Genomic DNA, 22,932 nt, shown 5'->3' with positions numbered 1-22,932 from the left:
CTGCCAAATATAAAAGACAATTATGAAGTGTCTGTAATTTCTTAATTCTTGTTTTAATCTGTAACGTTAGTGTTGCTGTTTCTTGGCTTAAGGTGAATAACTCTCTCTCTTTTACTAGTGACTGACTGAAACTGTTCAGCTGAGAGTTAGTTTGGGTTTATTATTCTTTCTGTTAATTATTCTCATCTTAAACAGATTGTCTGCACACAGAGAAACAAACACTGGTGAAACAGCTGAGATTCATGACACACGGTTATAAAGATGGCCTTTATTAAAGAGGAGATTGAAGAAGTGAAGATTGAAGAAACATTGAGTCTGAAACAAGAAGATACTGAGGAACAAACAGGTTTGATTTCATTCTCAAAACTGAACTCCTTTTGATCCTTAATAAAGTATGTCAGTCTCTACAGAAATGAGTATTTTTGAAGAATATCATATGAGTGTTTATTATTAAAGTGGTTTTATTTGACAGACAGCAAACTCTGGCTTTAAATGTACAATATGGAATTTTTGGCCACCAGGGGTCACTCAATCAAAATAGTAACATAAGACGTACTTTGATGACGTCGGGAAAGAGCGCAAGGCTCATGGGTGTTGTTGTTCATTGGAACACACGCTCTGTCGCTCCCTGTCATTCCTCACTCATTCTAACTTAGTATTTTGACAATCACGTCTTTTCAAACGGAGAGATATAGACTGTTTCAACGGCAACAACATAAACAAACGTTACTGCGCATGAGCGCTTTTGCGGACCTAACTTAACTTCCGGTAGACTTCCAAATAGAATCAATAACAACAGCCAAGTCCCTCTAGAGTAGATATTTTTTGATAACAAACAAAATGTTTGCTGCGTGGGTCAGGCGGACTTAATGAAAATGCAAATTCATTATTTGCCACGGGAGATGTTTTAAAGCATAGACATAAAGCGCGAGAAATAGAGGTTTCCCCAGTAACAGCTGTAAACGAAGCAGAGCTGGTACGCTCATACACTGCTATCAGGCATGTAACATGCAAGTCTTCCTTCAGAAATACAGCGATATAAAAACACCTGTGCCTCGCTTTGATATTTAAACATATAAATGTAAGGAATTATTATTATTAAACGTGCAGAAAGTAACGTTACTCATGTTTATTCAATGAAGATCAGTTTTAAAATTGTTGCGAGTCTCCAAAAATAAATAAATGTATGGGAAACACATCCCGCAGCACATCCACCTGAGCCCAACTTCAGTCTACTCATCACCTTAACTTTAAATGCGTTTGTAGAAGGCCCGGCAACCAGACCTATATACACAACACAGACCGGAAGTTAACTTAAGTCCAGACGCGTGTGCCCGATGAAACCGTCTATATGAATTATGAGACCCCTATCAAATCAATATTCCATCTAGCTAGTAATATATGTTAAAAAACACGGTCGCCTTTCGTTAATAATTATAATTACGTTATACTATGATATCGAACAAGTTAGAGAACTGCATTTGAAGCTACTTTATTCAGCTAGATATAGAACAAATGTAGATTTACATGAGATAGTCCATCTGCGTTTTACACAAGACATCATCGTTTCACAAAATATACGGATAGATACAGTTAGCTGAATGGATGCATGCCTGTTTATCAGAATGCAAGCGAGTTCGGCATCTCTCTGTAGTTTCAGCTTGTCACGAAGCTCTCTCTATCTTGGAAATGCAACTCCAATATTTACCCGTGTCTTGTTGCTTCTCTTGTCCCAAAACCATCTCGGGTCATTTATTTCACCCGTGAAGCATAATCATGATCCATAACTAAGTTATTGATTGAGGTTTAAATATAAATATAAACAATATAAATATAAAATATAATAGTCTCGATAAAGGCTACTACTTTTTCTTCTTCGTCTCGTCTTTGTTTCTGTTCGCCTTTGTATTTGGCGGTTCCGCAGGAAGTTAGATAAACTAGAGGGGTCAAAGTTTATATGACGCCATAGACGGGCGACAAAACGGAAATAAAGAAACGTGCCGTGTCTTCTAATTAAACTAAATTTTCTCCGGATTTGAAAGTTCGTGGAAACTGTCGGGATGATGTAAGTACACAACTTAAAAATATATATAACATAGATATAGTGATTTCTGCTATTTTTAAAGCAGAAAAATTACATATTGCGCCCTTTAAATGCAGCTGAGAAGATCCTACTCTGAGTCGGGCATTCATTATAATCACAGATTGAATTAGGAAAGATAATATGAAAGTGGCCTAAACAAAGTATTTTTTATGTAACATTAAGATATACTTATAAACTGTGCATAATTAACTTTTTTCTTTTTGTCTGTATAAGCACGAAACAAGACCCTGAAGAATAAACAAAACAAACCAGAAATAGTTTTAACGTTTAAAGCCAGTGCATCACAATAAAATAAATAAAGGCTTTTTAACTGTTCACTATACAATTTGAGTGGCTTGGAGTTCTAGTTCTTAAATATACACTATCCCATACAACCATAGAGCACCGAGATTTCACACCCCATGCATTCAGTGCTTTAAACAAAAAAAACAGGTTGGATCTCATTGAACTCATCTGAAAAAATAATATATTTGACAGTGAAGTACAGAGTTTGAGTTGGGATACAGATGTAAATTTATCTTTTAATAACATTAGCACCAGTCTGAGACAACTTCTGTCAAATTAACAACATCTGAAAAAAGTGATTAGATCTACAAATATAACAAGTTTGTTGAGAGATGTTAAAGTGCTCCATTAAGATATTTGACATTTTTACTGCATCTGCTGTCTACAAACATCTGGCAGATGTCTGAAAGATGTAAGTTTTACATGCACTGTAAATCATAAACATGTCTTACAGACATTTAATAGATGTATATTTAATATCTAAAGGGGAACATCTAATAGATGTATATTTAATATCTAAAGGGGAACATCTAATAAATATCTATTTAATATCTAAAGGGAAACATCTAATAGATGTATTGCAGTTGATCAAACAACCTAAAATACGTCTTGTAAATGCAGACATTAAAATAGGGTTAAACGTACTTATTAAACTCTACATTCAGACATTTTTACTGCACAAGATATTGTTTTCTGTACAAAAAGTTATGTTCAAATAAAATATTAATCTCTAACAGAAAAATACATAATAAAGCACATAATTAAGCACAGTCTGGTCCTAATATTGTGTTTTGGGGTGCACTAGAACAGGCGCTCCTCCTTTAATTTCAAGTCAATCTGATCATTGCACGCTGATATAATGGTTCTCCATGTGTTCACACTGTTTGGCGGCCATTTTAAAAAAATGTGCAATTTTTAGATTATGCATTGAAAATTAAAGGAAGTATATAGTAACACACATCAATAAGTTAGGATATCAAGTAGAATAATAAATTATTTTGTCTTTTTATGACTTGATCTCTGAAATGTAAGTGTGCTCAATGGGTATGTGAGCTTAATAGGTACGTTTAACATTGTGACACCGCCACAAAATAAAGGAATAAGGTTCATTTCAGATGTTTAAATCAATTTAAACATTTCTAATAATGCAGTGATAATTGTTTTGTTTTGTTAAGATTATTTTCATGTTTATATTATTTGTTTTGTGGATGGGAAAAGAGGATATATTGAGTTGGAATATGAGGGACTTTTATTCTAAAAGGCCCGGTTGAAGGAAGAAAGGGGATGGCCATTTTGGGTTTTTTTGAAGAATCAGAATCAGAATCAGAATCAGAATGAGCTTTATTGCCAGGTATGTTTACACATACGAGGAATTTGTTTTCGTGACAGAAGCTCCGCAATACAACAGAATGACAGCGACAGAACATAAAACACATAATAAAAGAATAAAAAATACAAGTAAGTAGATAGTGAATGACAATATACAAATGACAATTGTAGGCAAGTATATTACAAAATGCAGTTATGTATGTACATATATATTATGTGCAAAATGTAAGTGTATACTAAGTATGTGTGTTAGATAAATAAAGTGTATGTGTATATAAATATAAAGTGTAGTGTGTTCGCAGTTATTATCAGCTGTTCATAAGATGGATTGCCTGGGGGAAGAAACTGTTCCTGTGTCTGGTCGTTCTAGTGCTCAGTGCTCTGTAGCGTCGACCAGATGGCAACAGTTCAAAGAGGGAGTGTGCTGGATGTGAGGGGTCCAAAGTGATTTTGACAGCCCTTTTTCTCACTCTGGATAAGTACAGTTCTTGAATAGAAGGGAGGGTTGTACCAATGATTCGCTCAGCCGTCCGGACTACCCTCTGTAGTCTTCTGAGGTCAGATTTAGAAGCTGAGCTGAACCAGACAGTTACTGAAGTGCAGAGGATGGATTCAATGATGGTGGAGTAGAACTGTTTCAGCAGCTCCTGTGGCAGGTTAAACTTCCTCAGCTGGCGAAGGAAGTACAACCTCTGCTGGGCCTTTTTCACAATGGAGTCAATGTGAATGTCCCACTTCAGGTCCTGAGAGATAGTGGTGCCCAGGAACCTGAATGACTCCACTGCAGTCACAGTGCTGTTCATGATGGTGAGTGGGGGGGGAGTGCAGGGGGGTTTCTCCTTAAGTCCACAATCATCTCCACTGTTTTGAGCGTGTTAAGCTCCAGGTTGTTGAGAGTGCACCAGACAGCCAGCTCTTTTACCTCCTGTCTGTAAGCAGACTCGTCACCGTCCTGAATGAGGCCGATGAGTGTGGTGTCATCTGCAAACTTCAGGAGCTTGACAGAGGGGTCCTTAGATGTGCAATCGTTGGTGTACAGGGAGAAGACCAGTGCGGAGAGAACACAGCCCTGGGGAGCTCCGGTGCTGATTGTACGTGTGCTGGATGTGTATTTTCCCAGCCTCACTAGCTGCTGCCTGTCTGTCAGGAAGCTGTTGATCCACTGACAGACGGAGGTGGGTACAGAGAGCTGATTTAGTTTGGGCAGGAGGAGGTTTGGGATGATCGTGTTGAAGGCCGAGCTGAAGTCCACAAACAGGATCCTCACATAAGTCCCCGGTCTGTCTAGGTGTTGCAGAACATAATGCAGTCCAATGTTTACTGCATCGTCCACAGACCTGTTTGCTCTGTAGGCAAACTGAAGAGGATCCAGCAAGGGTCCAGTGATGTCCTTCAGGTGGCCCAGCACCAGTTTCTCAAATGACTTCATGACTACAGATGTTAGAGCCACAGGCCTGTAGTCATTTAGTCCTGTAATTTTGGGTTTCTTAGGGATGGGGATGATGGTGGAGCGTTTGAAGCATGAAGGGACTTTGCACAGCTCCAGCGATCTGTTGAAGATCTGTGTGAAGATGGGGGCCAGCTGGTCAGCACAGGATTTCAGACAGGCTGGTGTAACACAATCTGGGCCTGGTGCTTTTTTCCTTTTCTGCTTCCGGAAGACCTGGCGCACCGCATCCTCGCTGATCTGAATTGCAGGTGCCCCACGTGAGAGGGGGGATGCAGGAGGTGTGAATGGTGAGAGTGCTTGATAGGAGACGTGTTCAGGGTGGGTTGCAGGAGCTGTTAATGGTGTGAACGGTTGTTTGGAGAGGCATTTGGGGCTGGTTGCAGGAGTTGTGAAGGGTGTGAATGGTTGTGTGGGGAGGCGTTCAGGGCAGGTGATGGGTGTTCTTTCAAACCTGCAGTAAAACTCGTTTAGATCGTCTGCCAGTCGTTGATTCTCTACAGTGCTGGGGGGTGGTGTCTTGTAATTGGTGATCTTCTTTAGACTTTTCCACACTGATGCGGAGTCGTTGGAAGTGAACTGAGTCCTTATTTTTTCAGAATAGTTCCTCTTTGCCACTTTGATCTCCTTTTCCAATGTGTATTTAGCCTGTTTATACAAGACATTGTCCCCCTTCACATAAGCATCTTCTTTGGCCTGACGGAGCTGTCTGAGTTAAAAGGGGTGATGGCACATGGAGTAAGGGAGAGGAGCTTGGAAAGGCGGGCAAACAAACAGGCTGGAAAGCGGCTTGCTCTGACGAGGGCCAGCGCCAATGGTTGTAAGATACATCGGGACAGTGTTTGGAGGAATACTTGGATTGACGAATTGAGGCCTAAATCTCAAGGAACAAGGATGTTTTCTCGGAATGCGATTGTTTGTGGATCATTTTTCCCTTTTCCTGGAACCTTGCAGGTGGGGTCTAGAGATCCTTAAGAAGAGAACGTGGGTGAGACTGAACCAGTTTTTTGTCCTCTTTTACTCCTTCCTTTGATGGGGATTATAATATCATTTTTGGACTATTGTTTTGTTGTGGACTTGATGGTATTTGGAGTGTAGTTTGTAGTGCTTATTGGGCTGTAAGGTTTAACAATGTTTCTTGCAGAATATATGCTGAGTAATACATGCTTTGATCATCAGAAGTATTAGGGTTTGCACATCCTTTATTGAATTGATTGTGATTAAACTGTTTATATCAAGATTACCCCAAAAAATAATTCTTTGGTAACAATTTGACTTAAAGGAAGTCAGGTTTAATTTGTTACAACATAGATGCCACCGAGATGTACATGTGCTATCAGGGTCAGTTCAAGTGCCAAGTGAACCCATTATATCTTTGTCTAGTACAAAATGAACATGAATTAACATCCAAAGGTAGGCTATTTTATAACAGATCCTTCAGTACAACTTACTGAAATGTCTCATGTAATCACTCATTCTGTGGCAAATTACAGAAAACATTTCCACGTATCAACATTTACCGTCAAAAACAGCAGCCAGTAATATTTTTACTTCTCTCTTGTTGTTCAGTTGTTGTCCAAGTAGGATCTGGTCATTGATTGGATGGCTGGGTAAAAAGTGACAATGACAAGCGCTGTGTTTTAATCAAAGCTAAACCGTTTTTCTAGAAGTTAGCTAAAAACAAACAAATGATTTACACACAAATTTGCTCTGCTCAGCCTTTAATGAATGAGGCCCAATAACTGTATTTATGATGCACTTTCAGCTTTACAACTGAACTGAAGCTTTACAACGGCTTACATTTACCGATAGCTTCATTACTTGCTTCAGGGTCAACCATGTCATCATAAATAGAATAGGTTTGGGGATCAGGATCAAATTAAATTTTGGTATCTTTTAGCTTACCTCAAGGGCATCCAAGATGTAGGTGTCTTTGTTTCCGTAGTAGTTCCCATTTTGATATTTTTAGGTCAAACCGTTCTTGTCTGTGACTCATATAATGAAGGTCTTTGCACCACCTCAAAGAGCAGGCACAGAGGAGTCCAAATGAAACAAAACCCTATCGCAAGTATACATTGATGGTCTAAGACAAAAAACAATTGGTCTGTGTGAGAAAACGAACAGTATTTATATCGTTTTTACTTCTTGTACACAACCACATCCAACTGATCTGAGATCAGCATCGGAAGTGATCTCTTACGCGTGTTTATCACTCATTGTTTACGGTTTACCACACGATACACCACCAATCTGCACTGTCTGAAATATAATGCAGTAATGATAATTAATTAATTTGTTTATAATACAACCTATAATTGTTGCGATTATAATAAAATACAACACATTACTCACTCTATTGAAAGCGTGCCATTGGGTCCCTCTGGCATTGGACTTCATCTCCAGTTTATACGTGGCAAACAAAACACAACGTGCAAAACGCTGCGTCTCAACAGTGAAGAAAAGTCAGGATCTTCAGTCAGGCAGGTGTGTGATGCGATACTGTCAATGTGCTCATCATCGTCTTGTAGTTCTTCCATTCGTGACAACATATGCTCTCCACTTCTGTTGGCATCTCACAACACTTGCTACTAAAACACCACCAATTTTGAAGAGATCTCTGTCTCTCTAAGGCTTGAAGATGTGCTGCTGCAGCGGATCGCTCCCGAGTACTTGATCTGTGTATTCTGGTTCAAATAAATATGGTTGTGAAAAAATTCAACGTTGTCTGTTGATATATTGAAATCATCTTCCATTGCAATTCCCTGTACATCTAAATATGTTTAGATCTTCACAGTGAAAGGTAACACTTCAGAAATCTCTGTGTAAACCATAGACAGTAAGTGTAAACAATGAGTGATGTGAGAGATCACTTCTGGTGCTTTCTGCGCTGGCACAGACTAAGCCACAGCACGTGCGCACGTCACATGACAACAAGAAACATGCATGCCCTCAGATCAGTTGGACGTGGTTGTGTACAAGAGGTAAAAACTATAGAGATTTAAATACTGATGTTTTCCTACACAAACCGCTCGTTTCATGTCTAAGGGTCATCAGTGTTTACTTACGATAGGGAATTGTTTAATTTGAACTCCTCTGTGCATGCTCTTTGAGGTGGTGACCATAGACCTGCCCTATATGTGCCACAGATAAGTACAGTTTGACCTAAAAAATATCAAAATGGAAACTACTGCTGAAACAAAGACACTACATCTTGGATGCCCTTGAGGTAAGCTAAAACATATCAAAATTTAATTTGAAAGTTAACCCTTCCTTTAATGTAAACACAGATATGCAATAACAGATAACGAGACAAAAAATCATGTATTGTCAAATAAAAACAAATCAATGCATTCAGCTTTGCAGTGTGAATAGAGCCAGAATTGCATCCATGCACTTTGTGAACATATAAGGTGCTGCTGCCAGGCAGAATGGAAGTTCTCAAAACTGGTACACTATGTTCACAAAAGTCAACATGAGGAAATTCCTGTGGTCTTCTACAGTCTAAATGAGAAAGTAAGTTTCCCTAAGATCCACCACGACAAACCATGGTTTGGGTAGGTGGTGGCTAGGCCAAAAAATGTTTACAACCAAACTTATCTAAAGGGCAGGAAACACCAAACCGATTTCAATGAATTAGCAGCAACGGAAGCAGCCTTGTGTCGGCAGCAACTGAAATAAAAAGTTGTACTTGAACACAGCACTCAGACTACATAGCTCTCTATATCAGCAGCTTTTAATAGTACTTATTTATCATTCAAAAGGAGAAACTGAAACACTGATATACAAAGCAGCATTGGCTAACTATTTTGAATATCAGTTATGTTGATAAAGGGTAAGAAAATAATGTAATATGTCATTACTCTTGTGTCGTTTAATATTCTTATATATGTGAGATTCTTGTAGCTACGAATAATTGTGGATGAACCACTGTTGTCACATTTTCCTTGCTACGTTTCTGGACTTAGGAACATTTCAGTTGCATTGCTGTCTATGCAGGGATAGATAGCTCCAGATTCCATCGAAAATATCTTAATTTATGTTCAAAATATGAATGGTCTTACACCGATGCTCACTGACGGCCTGACGTTGACCAATAGCTTGGTGTGTCCCGACCGTGATTTGATGTCTGTTGTTTTTTTGTTATTACTAACTTTAAATTTTCTGTTTTAACCCTAGACCTGATGCCGCTGAAAGAGGAGTGTCAAGAATTTAATAAAAAGGAAGAACAAAATCTGTATGAAAATTTGGATTTCAGAACTGGAGAAAAAACTTCTGGTTGCTCACTGACTGAAAAGACATCCACACAAAATGGAAGTCGCTCCTGCATTCAGTGTGGAAAGTTTTTCTCTAGCCATACAAACCTTGATGTCCATATGAGAATTCACAAAGGAGAGAAGCCTTTTACATGCAAACAGTGTGGAAGGAGTTTCACTGCCAAAGGAAGCCTTATTAGGCACATGATGATTCACACCGGAGAAAAGCAGTTCTCCTGCCAAGAATGTGGAAAAAGTTTCTATAATAGGGGTCACCTTAAAGACCACATGAGTTTTCACAGTGCAGAGAGAGCTTTCACCTGCTCTCAATGTGGAAAAGGTTTCTATCAAAGAAAAATACTTAATAAACACATCAGATATTACTGTGGAGAGAAGCCCTACATATGTCCACAGTGTGGAAAGAGTTTTAGACATGAAGCAATATTGAACACGCATTTGAGAGACCACACTGGAGAAAATCTGTTCGTATGTCCACAGTGTGGAAAGAGCTTCAGATATAAAGCAACATTGAACACCCATTTGAGAGTCCACACTGGAGAAAACATGTTCAAATGTGATAAGTGTGGAAAGGGCTTCAGAAGTAAAGTAAATCTTACAATGCACAAAAGAGTTCACATTGTTCACAAACCAGATGGACCTGAAATGTCAGTTGCAATTCCATCAGTAGCACACTGTTTTCTATTAAAAAAGTAATATAATGTAGAAAATGATGCATTTTGGTCATTATCTTCCATTTTCTGTGATGGTAAATTTACTGTTACCTATTATGCCCCTTTTTTACTAGATGCAATATAACAGGCATCCCCAAAATGTGTGTTATTCAGCCCAGAATACCCCATAGATCATTTATTATATCACTCTGAGAATTACCATTTTTGAGTGGAAGCAAAAACATGCTATTTCTGTATTTTCTTTCTCACTCCCTCTGATGTCACATGGAACCTGGCTATGTGTTCTGTACTAGACTAACTGCGACTTGTCATGCCACTTGTATACTGTTGTTGTTCTCGTGTTGACCTGACTGCTTCTATTGTTCTCATTTGTAAGTCGCTTTGGATAAAAACGTCTGCTAAATTATTAAATGTAATGTAAATGGACTACATTTTCAATGGAGGGACAGAAAGCTCTCTAAATCTAATCTAAAATATCTTAAACTTTGTTCCGAAGATGAACAGAGGTCTTACGGGTTTGGAACGACATGAGGGTGAGTAATTAATGACATTTTTGGGTGAACTAGCTAACATTTCTTAAAAGATGAACAGGAGGAACTGTTGAGTTAAATCACTGATGGCACTGTGTGTGATTTATTATGTTATTAGTTCTCATTGCTGTTATTGGTCAGATGGCGCAGTCCTTTGTGATTGGTCCATAGCTGTAGAGAGATCTGTCTACGGCTATGGATTGGTCCAGGGTGTACAGGGCGTTCCATAGAAAGAAGAAAGAAAGCTGGAGAAAGAAAGAAAGTATGGAATAGTAGCTTACCAACTCGAGCTGGAGTTTGATGATGAAACAGTTGAAGTGGTTGATTGATTGAATCCACTTTGTGGTCATTTATCGTCCCCAAGGTCACTTGGGAAATTTCTTGGAGGAGTTGGATGTGCTGCTATCAAACTTTCATGAAGATGGTACTCCTTTGGTACTGCTTTGTGACTCCAACATCCACTTAGATAAACCCCAGGCTGCTGACTTCAACATTCTGCTCGCCTCATTTGATCTCAAGCGAGTGTCTACTACAGCGACTCACAAAACTGAGAACCAACTGGACCTCATCTACCCAAGCTGTTGCTCCGTGAACAACTCTTCAGCTGCTCCACTGCACACCTCAGACCACTTCCTCATTACTGCTAACCTTTCACTTATTTCTGATGTGGCACACACTCCAACGCAGGTCACCTTTCGACGAAACCTACGCTCCATCTCTCCATCTTCTGTGGTTTCATCCTCGCTTGCTGCACTGTCTTTTATCAGCTCTGGACATGAACAGCGCTACAGACACTATTTGTCCACTTTAACATCTTGCTTGGACAGCTTTTGCCCACTGCTGTCTAGACCAGCACGCACCCCATCTGCCCCCTGGCTGTCCGAGGTTCTCTGCGAACCAATCATCAATCATCTCTTCCTTCTCTGCAAATGTCTTCACTGCTAAAACATCCTACTACCACAACAAAAATAACAGCTGTAGTGATGATCGGACACTCTTCAAAACTTTTTCTCTTCTCTCCTTAATCCGCCTCCTACTCCATCGACTCTTACAGCGGACGACTTTGCAGTTTTCTTTACAAATAAGATAAGAACCATCAGTAACCAATTCTCCACACCGCAGACTGAGGACAACTTCACAATGACTGATGCACACTCTTTCTCCTCCTCCTCTCCACTCTCAGAGATGGACGTTTCCAAACTTCCTGTCCAATCATCCTACTACTTGTCCACTTGATCTGATCCCCACTCACCTCCTTCAAGCAATCTCTTCTTCAGTCACACCTTTGCTTACTCACATTATCAACTCTTCTCTTCACTCTGGAACATTTCCCTCAGCTTTTAAGCAGGCTCGGGTAAGCCCACTGCTTAAGAAACCATCTCTAATTCCAGCGCTTCTAGAAAACTACAGACCGGTATCCCTTCTGCCATTCATTGCAAAGATTCTTGATCGAGCTGTGTTCAACCAGCTTTCTATGTTCCTTGTACAGAACAACCTCCTGGACAGCAACCAATCTGGCTTCAAAAGTGGACACTCAACTGAGACTGCCCTGCTCTGAGTTATTGAAGCCCTGCGTCTGGCAAGAGCAGCTTCAAAATCCTCAGTACTCATTTTACTGGACCAGTCTGCTGATTTTGACACTGTTAATCACCAGATTCTCCTGTCTTCCCTCAGAAAGATGGGCATCTCTGGAACCGCACTCCTGTGTTTGAAGTCCTACCTCTCCAATAGATCCTTCAGAATGTCTTAGAGGGGTAATGTTTCTAAGTCACAACAACTTGCTACTGGGGTTCCTCAAGGCTCAGTACTTGGACCACTTCTCTTCTCCATCTACATGACGTCATTAGGATCTGTCATTCAGAAGCATGGCTTTTCTTATCACTGCTACACTGATGACACCCAACTCTACTTCTCATTCCAACCAGATGACCCGACGGTAGCTGCTCGCATTTCAGCCTGTGTGAATGACATTTCTAGCTGGATGAACCTTCAGCTTAACCGTACTAAGATAGAATCTTGGTGATTCCAGGTCCTGCAGATTTGCCCTATACAACATACAACTGGACTATTGTAATGCTCTCCTGGTGAGCCTTCCTGCATGTACTATCAAGCCTCTGCAACTGATCCAGAATGCAGCACCGAGGGTTGTCTTCAATGAGCCAAAAAAGCTCACCTCACTCCTCTCCTCATCAGGTTACACTGGCTACCAGTAGCTGCTCGCATCAAATTCGAGGTACTAATGCTTCCCTACAAGATGACCACTGGCATGGCACCAACATACCTAAACTCACTGGTTATTTAATGTGCCCTCCAGAAGTTTGCGCTCTGCAAGTGAACGACGTTTTGTGGTGCCATCCCAAAAAAGTTCTAAATCACTCTCACAGACCTTTTCCTGGACTGTGCCCAGCTGGTGGAATGACCTCCCAATCTCAATTCATACATGAGTCTTTACTAATTTTCAAGAAACATCTAAAGACTGATCTTTTTCACCAGTACTTAACCAACTAATACTAGCACTTTTCCTTTTCTTGTCCTTCATATATGTATAAAAAAAATTGGATTGTAGCTTACCAACTCGAGCTGGAGTTTGATGATGAAACGGTTGATTGTCAAGCAGGGGCGGACTGGGCCATCTGGACGCTCTGGAGAAGTCCATCCAACGGCCGTTCATCATCATAGAAAAGGTGTCAGATAAAGTGATGTTGGCAGCCGACAAATGGGGGTGCTAATGAAATCTATTTTTGCTTAAAAGAAATGAAACCGTTGTATACCTCCCGCAATGAATTGTAGTATGGCTGGATCATTTTAGACTAAGATGATCTATTTTAAAAGTCACAAAAAGATTGCTTTCAGTTTAATACTATCTCCAACCAGGAGAGGTCGCTAGTTTCCAGTCGCTCCCCATACTCATTTCAGTGTTTTTATACAGTCTATGAATAGGATGTTCACTCTAATGTAAACATTCACTAAAATTAGAAAATAATAAATGAAAAACAACAATTTTCAGTCAATATGGTAAACAGTTTATCTTGTATCAAGGTGATACTTGTATGTTTGTTTTGTTTGGAAACCTATTATTTAAATCGCCATCTCATCACTACGCACAAACAGCGGGGACAACAGTTGCACTTGCCTCAAATTTCAAAGGTAAAATTCATTATCAACAAAAGCTTTTTGCTAAATGCATGACAGAAATGTTTGCACTGAACTATGTTTTTAGGGTTTCCACGGGCCCTTCAAAAACGTTTTCAGTTAAATCGTTAAAAATTGAAGGCTATATAAACTAAAATGATACAGAAAGCACTATATTTCTGTTAGTTCTGAAAGTGAAACTTGCTGTTGGCAGAGAATGAATTTGCTTTCTCAATAAGCCCTCTACTATTTTTGTTACATATTTTTAAATGTGAACCAAAAATGATGGTCCTCATCACTGTCAAAGTTTCCCGTCTCTGCTATAGAGCATGTAGTCTATGAGCAATATATTAATATCCCAGGACACCCCTAGTCCTAGTTATTACTCTGCATTGTCTGACATTAATATTTAATTCATTCATAAAAAGACAGCAGCGATTCTACAATGTGTTACATTTGAGAGATAAGCCTATTGAGTCAGAAAAAAAAAAAAAGAGTAAATGAAATCACTTATAAGGTGATAAGTCTGATTATCATGACAAACATACACACACACACACACACACACACAGAGAGAGAGACGTTAAGACTCAAATTTAAGAATTCTGTTGTTTCCGGTTTCTATTCTACATTTAATGCTTATTATTGTCATATTATACATTTTGCATTCTGCTCTTTTTTTTTTTATAGATTTCAAGGATTTTAGTTCATAGAATAATACATTTATTTCAATCCCCTTCTGAGAAAAGAGTAAATAAAAAGAAACCACATCATTTGTAATGGTTTTACTTGGTTGTAATGGAAACTGTAATGATGTCTGTTGTTCTGTACTGTTAATTGGTCTCCTTCTGTTGGTGGCTTTTGTTATAACTATTAAATTCTAAAGTAATATGTACCAAAAAACTAACTACATGATAACATTATTTAATGGTTAAAAAATGATGGTTTTGGTGTGCCTAATTTGGAGAAAATCCAGGGCTGTTTTTCAATCCCAGTCTGTCCCTGTCTACACTGGATGATGAGGGGGACATGACAGTTTCCCTCCTACTTAAACTCGTGCTTGTGGTTCGGCACAGTTCAACATTTTCTGCTGAGAGGGTTGCCAGATTTCTACAAAACGAAATAAAAAAACAACTGATTGCTACCCAAAACTAGACCAGTCACTTTCCATGGAATGAAATACTGTTGCTGTTGTTTTTCTTTTAGCGTTGTTCCCCTCGTAAAATTTGCATTCAAGGGGATAAATATCACATTATTGGGGTCTCTTCAACCCGTGGCAACAGAAGTAGAATAATGATGTTTTCATACAGTCATGTTTGTCTTATTTCTCATTTTGTTTTCTGACTTACAATGTTTTCTAAATTTTTATTGTGTTTTCTGAATTGCTATTACATTTGCGTTTGTAATTATAAATGTTTTTTTTTTTTGTGCAAATTTAATTATTATTATTATTAAACTCCTCTCCTTGAACTGTCACCTTATCATGGTGGAGAGGTTTGAGTACCCAAATGATCCTGGGAGCTAGGTTGTCTGGGGCTATATGCTCCTGGTAGGGTCTCCCAAGGCAAACAGGTCCTTGGTGACGGGCCAGGCTAAGAACAGTTCACAAAACCCCTTATGGCAAAATTTAAATCAAGGACCGTGACGTCGCCCGGCATGGCGCAGCCGGGGCCCCACCCTGGAGCCAGGCCCGGGGTTGGGGCTCGTATGCGAGCGCCTGGTGGCCGGGCCTTCCCCCATTGGGTCCGGCCGGGCTCAGCCCGAAGGAGTGACTTGGGGCCGCCCTCCTGTGGGCTCACCACCTGTTGGATCCGATGGCGGGGGAGGAAGCTGGACAGACTCGGCAGACCCAAAAGTACTGTGAGGGTCTGTTGGGAATGTTTGGCCGAGCCCCCTGTCAGAGAGATCTTCAACTCCCACCTCCGTCAGAGCTTCGAACAGATCCCGAGGGAGTCTGGAGATATTGAGTCCGAGTGGACCATGTTCTCCACCTCCATTGTCGATGCGGCTGCTCGGAGCTGTGGCCGTAAGGTCTCCGGTGCCTGTCGAGGTGGCAATCCCTGAACCCGGTGGTGGACACCGGAAGTAAGGGATGCTGTCAAGCTGAAGAAGGAGTCCTATCGGGCCTGGATGGCTTGTGGGACTCCGGAGGCAGCTGACAGCTACCGGCAGGCCAAGCGGACTGCAGCCCGGGTAGTCATGGAGGCAAAAACTCGGGCCTGGGAGGAGTTCGGTGAGGCCATGGAGAAAGACTTATAGGTTGGCCTCGAAGAGATTCTGGCAAACTGTTCGACGCCTCAGGAGGGGGAAGCAGTGCCCTACCAACACTGTTTACAGTAGAGATGGGCACCTGTTGACCTCAACTGGGGATATCGTCGGGCGGTGGAAGGAATACTTAGAGGATCTCCTCAATCCCACTGACTTGTGTTCCGTTGAGGAAGCAGTGGCTGGGGACTCGGAGGAGCACTCGTCCATCACCCGGGCTGAAGTCATCGAGGTAGTTAAAAAGCTCCTCGGTGGCAAGGCACCGGGGTGGATGAGATCCGCCCCGTGTACTTCAAGTCTCTGGATGTTGTATTGGCTGACACGCCTCTGCAACATCGCATGGCGGTTGGGGACAGTACCTTTGGACTGGCAGACCGGGGTGGTGGTCCTTCTTTTCAAGAAGGGGGACCGGAGAGTGTGTTCCAACTATAGGGGGATCACACTTCTCAGCCTCCCTGGGAAAGTCTATGCCAGGGTACTGGAGAGGAGAATTCGGCCGATAGTGGAACCTCGAATTCAGGAGGAACAGTGTGGTTTTCGTACCGGTCGTGGAACACTGGACCAGCTCTATACCCTTTCCAGGGTGCTGGAGGGTTCATGGGAGTTTGCTCAACCAGTCCACATGTGTTTTGTGGACTTGGAGAAGGCATTCGACCATGTTCCTCGTGACATCCTGTGGAGGGTGCTCCGGGAGTATGGGGTCGGCAGCTCCCTACTTAGGGCTGTTTGGTCCCTGTACGACCGGAGCAAGAGCTTGGTTCGCATTGCCGGCAGTAAGTCAGACCTGTTCCCGGTGCATGTTGGACTCCGGCAGGGCTGCCCTTTGTCACCGGTTCTGTTCATAATTTTTATGGACAGAATTTCTAGGCGCAGCCAAGGGCCGGAGAGTTTCCGGTTTGGGGACCATACGATTTCGTCGCTGCTTTTTGCGGATGATATTGTCGTGTTGTCCTCCTCAGATCAGGACCTTCAGCATGCACTGGGACGGTTTGCAGCCGAGCGTGAATCGGCAGGGATGAGAATCAGCACCTCCAAGTCCGAGGCCATGGTTCTCAGTCGGAAAAGGGTGGATTGCCCACTTCAGGTTGGTGGAGAGTTCCTGCCTCAAGTGGAGGAGTTCAGGTATCTTAGGGTCTTGTTCACGAGTGAGGGAAGGATGGAACGTGAGATTGACAGACGGATCGGTGCAGCTTCTGCAGTAATGCGGTCGCTGTACCGGTCTGTCGTGGTGAAGAAGGAGCTGAGCTGTAAGGCAAAGCTCTTGATTTACCGGTCAATCTACGTTCCTACTCACTGCTTGATGATTTTGTATAAGCTCACAACTGTGAGGTCAGTCTCACAGTTCAGCATCAATGTGATGCTCAGATCGTGATGAATAAACCTCCAAAATGCTCCCTCCAAAAACAATCCAAATGCTTTCTAAATATAACTTCCTCATATCTGAGTTTCTCACCTGTGATTGTGACTGTGATCAAGATTTCTCCTTCACTGTCCAGAACACTGTATGTTCCTGCATCACTGTCCAGAACTTTATTTAATGATCAGGTTTCCATCAGTAGCATTCATTTTGATCGCTCCGAACCCCGTGAACTCTCGTCCAAACCTCCTTCCACTCTACACTAAAGTTTTTTTCTCCACTTTATCAGCATTAGACAACAGAAGAGACATCTTTAGCTCATCGCCTGTTTTCACAGTAATCTCATACCCCAAGTATTACGATGGAGTCACCGTTCACTTGTGTTATTTGTAGCCCTTTCCAACACCCTCTCAGAGACCCCAAGAAGGCAGGGTACTCTACACTGACATTTTGTCCATAAGCACAAATGACAGTGAGAAACCTATCTCCGACCCGAAGGTGCAGGGAAATGACCAGCTGGTTTAACCAAGGTTTTAAGCCTAAAAACACCCTTGATTAGCATATAGAGCCTCCATTAAAAAACAAGGTAAATTATTTATTAGGTTTATAATATAGGCCTAACATAATAAAATATCAAAAGAATCTGAAGAACTTGAACTGAGATCTGTAAGTTAAATATAAAAAGAATCCTAAATTCTTCTATAGCTATTGTTACGTTGTTTAATGTAATGATTTTGATGAATGATGTTATTTTTCCATTGTGTTTGTGTATGTGGTTTTTTCTTGTGCCTCTCTCTCTCTCTCTTTTTCTTTTAGCGGCGCTTGTTAGAGCGAGTACAGGTGCACGGCATTACCGAGTCAAGACCGAGTCCAAAGAGGTTTGAGTACAAGTAAAGTCCAAGTCCAAAAGTTTCGAGTCCAAGTCCAAGACCGAGTCCAAATGAACTCTTCAAGACCACATACTTAACTACTGATAATGTTTGTGATGCGAGAGAAAGCATATCTCCTATTCTAAGAAAATAATTTTACATTATTATTTGTAATGATCAAAAAGCATGTGCAAAGTAACAACTCTGTAGGACAGGGGTCTCCAAACTAGATCATGGATGGCCAATGTCCGGAAAAGTTTAGCTCCAACTGGCCTTAAAACACCTGGAAGATTAGTGTGTCTAGTAAGAGCTTGAAAATGTTCAAGTGTGTATAATTAGGGTTAAAGCTAACGGGCGTTAAACAAGATCCCGGGCCCTATGCATAGGCAGTCCTGATGGGCCCCCATGAAAATATCCAGGTAACAAATATATATTTCAGATTCATACTTTTCAAGGGCCCTCTCTTCCTTTGGGGCCCTGGTAATGAGTACTGGTTTTACCCCCAGTCTGATCCTGGGAGCTAAACTTGGATAAACAAACACAGTTTGGAACTGTAAGGTCAAATAATTTTTATGTACTTTATTTTTTGTTGACATTATATCTGTGGTCAAAAATGTATATGACTATGCCTTGGCACAGTGCACAGACACACGCAAAGCTCGGGATATGACAAATGCGCGCAGCAAGGCTAGAATGTATACGTTTGGCTCTACTGGACATGCGCACATAAATACAGCGAAATTTTTTTCATACTGTACTAGGGCTTGCATAGACTAGTCGAGCTCTGTCGTAAACAATCGACTTCTCCAGCATGCATTAACCATAATGAATACAAAGTGTTTGCAAGTATGACGTGAATTTTAGAATTACAATATTGTGTGGAGCTGTTACTATATGACCTTATCTATGTTGCATGTAAAAATAAAATATGTAATGTAATAATTAGGGTTGTGCCTGAAGCCGAATACCTTATTCGGAATGGCACGGATAATGGCTTAAAAAACGAATAACGCACAAGGAATAATTCTGCCTGAATACTCGGCTGAATCTGACACAGTCTGGTGTTTGCTAGATAACAGAGCCAGGGCATCAGGGCCAGAAGTGAATGAATGTAAACTTTATGAGTGAAAAGAGCGCAAATCAAACACCGCATTGTTGTCGCCTCTCTGTGCATCTCTCAGAAATCAGAGCGTTGCAAGAGTAATTTTACCTATAATAATACATCATAGCTACACGTTATATTATTTGTATATATTTAAAAGGCAAATATTTAAAGCTTAGGATACGATATGTTATGAATGAATGGAATAAGCACAGCGTGCTTGCCAATCAAACAGCAGCGTTGCGCGTCTCAGTCTCTCAAAAATCAAATCAGTTCTCTCTCAAGAGTGGGCTAATAATCAGCTTAGATACGGATACATTGTCTACTTGTCCTACATGTTTGCATCTTTACCTTTTGCTGGTTTGTGTGGCACACACACATCTGTTTAGTGAAGTTCATTAACATTAAGGCTCGCTCAAAGTGTTCTGCGTAATGAAAATTACGTGTGCATTGAATGGATTCAGTCGTGTTCAAATGATCACTAAACGTTTGTCATGACATATCTCTGCTTGCATGATAAATATTATTTTAGAAATTAATAATTATTTCAGTTTAACACGACATACTTGTTCAGTGATAACTACGAAAAAATATATAAAAAGTCATAACAGTCTTATCAAGTATCAAGTGTTGTATCCGAATGCAGATAGGAAAAATTTTGTGATTGTTACAGATACAAATACTGGCTGTTACATGAAAATGTAAATATGTAATGTCATAATTATAAAGTTTTTAAAATTTACATATGTAATTGTTGCATAAGGCTATACATTAATATGCGTTTATTGATAAAAAAAACTATTTAATGTGTTTTCATTCACAATAGCATGAACCACGAGTATAGCCGAGTAACTCAAGCATTTTTTATTAAAAAAATCGACTAGTTGAAATCAGTAGTCTTTCAACCCCTATATTGTACAACAATAATTAGTTTTTCGTTATTGTAAAGGATTGTTTAAAGCTATCTAAGTGTAGACGTAAATAAAACACAATCTAACAGGTAGAAAATTAAATTAAAAACATCTAAACTTTTCAGGTCGCAGTAAGTGCACTGCTGGTCATGCACATCCTTCCCCGGAACAATACTGAAAGCTAAGATGGAGAAACAGATGATCATAGTTGTACAAGGATAGCCATTTTTTAAATGAATCTATTAGCAGAGCTACTGCAAGTGATTTTAAGTGCTGGAAATCCATTTATTCTTTGCTGAAACTTCTGCGTCTTCAAGGAGAGCGGGTCATGGTTGCCCAGCAACAGCAGACGCCTCTGGAGCGCAAGCGCAGACTACAGAGTGCTTTGGAAATAAGGAGAGCGGCGCGCCTAGCGTTTTCCACACGTTTTCAGTCGCGACATCATGCAAATGTGGTTTTGTTTTGAAGGAGAAATTTTTTATTTTTTTGCTGGCGAGTCCAATGGCCAAGTCCGAGACAAGTCCGAGTGCAAATTCAACGAGTCCGAGACAAGTCCGAGACGACAGAAAAATGTCTCGAGTCCGGACTCAAGTCCAAGACCGGACTCGAGTACTACAGCCCTAGCATGGCGGCTTTGCCACGTACGCTATTCAAAACCTTGTTTGTGTTCATAATGTGAACATTGTTGAATCACCTGTGTAACAAAAGGAGACGTATGTAGGTAGGTGGGTGCCTTTTTGTGTTTTTCCTCCGTTTTCTCCTGTTTTGAGGTTAGCAGGGATTTAAGACTTTGTTGTTTATTTTGCACTTTATTTTGAGAAGGAAAGAGGTGTAATGCGGTAGATAGTTGGAGTTTGGTTTATTATTTTGGCTCTTCCCCCTCCTGAGGTAATTAGCTTATTCTTTTGTTTGTCTCCTAAGTTTATGTAATTAATAAATCCTTTTCTTATTATACTTCTTGGTTTCGATGGCTTATTATATCATTTAATTAATGAAGTGGGAGATGAGACTCCGGGCATCTTATTAGGGCGGGGTTAAGGTGCTCTATGATTGAGTGCGGGTCGAAAATTGTCTGTGGTGGTGCAGCTTTTGTCAGACCTCGTAACACTATCTAAATATCCCTATGAACTACAGCTTGCACAAAACACGTGTGTGACTGTAAATGTGAGTTCTGTTACCGTTCTGTGTCCATCATCCGCTGTTTCCAAAACTTAATCAAGCCAATCTTCTTTAAAACATGACAGTTTATTTCACGTCACTGTGTTTGATTTGGCTCTCGATTTGAGCTATTCAGACAAACCGGAAGAGGTAGGTGTAGTTTGAGACCGCGCCATTGGTTTGGGATTAATCTCCACTGACTGGAGGAGACATCTATCAATCAACATATGCAGAAAGAACAGCAGAGTCAAGGTAGAAAGTTTGGAAATGGTCCTAAAATAGCCCCGCTTAGATGTATTGAATGAATTTTCATTTACTATTAAATAAAACATACAGGGCGTCTATTTATGCCAGTCGCGGTAGGTGTGAAGCGCTGACTAGCCAATAGGAAAGAAGGAAATTCCAGGGAGGTGGGATGAGTAAAATACACACAGGGGAGGTTTAAATCCTGCCTCAGCAACAAATAACACAAAATTTGTTAGTATTCGTTTTTCTTATAGGGTGCTTTCACATCTCTAGTTCGGTTCATTTGGTCCGAACCAAGGGCAAACAATATTACATTGTAGCATTTTTCAGCTTTTTTGGTTCTTTTTCACACCACACTGATTGCTTTGGTCTGAACCAGTTGAAATGAACCAAAATGCAGTCACATGACAACATCCACATCACTCATCGGCCATGACGTATTTCCTAAACTGCTTTTCGATTGGTCAGAATCTACGTGTGGGAATATTCACACATAAGAGGGAAAGCCAGCAAACAACGCGGAGATGACTGCGTGGGCTGGTTTTGTCCTTGGCCATAATCTAGTACATTGTATACACCACAAAATGCAAACAATACATTTCTATAATGAAACGTGGATGCGGCTTGAAAACAACGTTCTAATGAACTGCAAACGGCGAGCGGGCATCGCTCGTTACTTCAAGCATAGGCTTGCATTAATTCTTCTTAACTCTGACATGCTCATGGTCATCTGACCAAATTTCTATGAGGCTCCGCACCTCCTCACTACTCCAAGTTTGTCCACAAGCTGCCATGCTAAAGTGCAAACTGTCAAAAAACATTATGTGATGCATAATGCACAGCGCAGCTGACTACAGCAGCTGGTTTAGTCCAGGGGTCAGTTCAAGGTCGGATCACGTTCTGACCACGAACTAATCACTCCAGAGTTTGTTTGAAAGCGTACCGAGACCACCTCTTCAATCAGGTAAGCTTGTTTGGTCCGCTTTTGGTGCGCACCCGAGTGCGATTGCTGCTTTCACACCTGCCCAAACTAATCGCACCAAACGGGGAAACGAACTCTGGTACGATTCAACCGAACTAAATGATGCAGCACCCATAGATGCACTTTAAATAATATTAACAGATAAAATAAATCTTGTAATAATTGTTCTTGCGTAGGATATACAAAATGTGCAACGATCTTCATAAACATTTATATTATAATAGGGGATAGTTATTTTTAATAAAGACATGAATGACGTGAATAATTAAA

At 40.7% G+C, this 22,932-nt stretch overlaps 1 protein-coding gene across 3 annotated transcripts in view; it reads left to right on the top strand.

Annotated features, from left to right (window-relative positions):
- The window catches only part of LOC127951935 (gastrula zinc finger protein XlCGF8.2DB), a 176,300-nt gene that overhangs the window by 50,026 nt on the left and 103,342 nt on the right, over positions 1 to 22,932 (top strand). The gene's annotated exons all lie outside the window — the stretch shown is intronic.

The sequence above is a fragment of the Carassius gibelio genome, chromosome B3 (assembly GCF_023724105.1).
Source record: "Carassius gibelio isolate Cgi1373 ecotype wild population from Czech Republic chromosome B3, carGib1.2-hapl.c, whole genome shotgun sequence".
NCBI lineage: Eukaryota > Metazoa > Chordata > Actinopteri > Cypriniformes > Cyprinidae > Carassius > Carassius gibelio.
Note: the sequence above shows the minus strand (reverse complement) of the source record. Positions and strands in the feature narration are given on the sequence as shown.